Here is a 587-nt window from a genome sequence, read left to right as displayed (position 1 = left end):
GAAAAAGGCGGGCGGCCTCCTGGCCAAACCAGCTGTTCTGAAAGTGGGGTCCCTGACCCCAGGTGGGGGCTTGCTCCCCTTTCACGACCTGAAGTCCATCCTGGTCCTCTGATGAATCCATTCTGGAACTGACTTAGAAGGTCTGGGGCGAAGGGGTCACTGATTTAAGATTCCGTGATTTAATCTTTAGGAGGATATGCCTCATGATAAAATATTACACATCAATGAAAAGCAAAATATAGGAACAGTGAATATTATGCTATCACTTATGTTAATAAAAAGCATATCTGTTAATAACAAGTATATGTTCAGAAACGGGGGGAAAAAGCGTACAACAGGATACACAGTGGTCCCAATTCTTCCTTCACTCTCCCCTGTAGCCGTGTACTTTATAGTGCCCTTCCCCTATGATTCCGGGCTCAGTCATGTGCCTTGATTTGGCAAGCAAGGATATGGAGCATGTGGAACTCTCATATATTAATACTGATAGTTTAATGGTTACAACCACTTTGGAAAATTGTTTAGAACTATCTCTTAAAGCTTGAGGAGTGAGGTTCCCTCACTCCTAGCATGATTGTTTTGTAGCC

This window comes from Pteropus alecto, unplaced genomic scaffold (genome assembly GCF_000325575.1).
Source record: "Pteropus alecto unplaced genomic scaffold, ASM32557v1 scaffold49, whole genome shotgun sequence".
NCBI lineage: Eukaryota > Metazoa > Chordata > Mammalia > Chiroptera > Pteropodidae > Pteropus > Pteropus alecto.
This window is presented reverse-complemented; position numbering follows the sequence as displayed.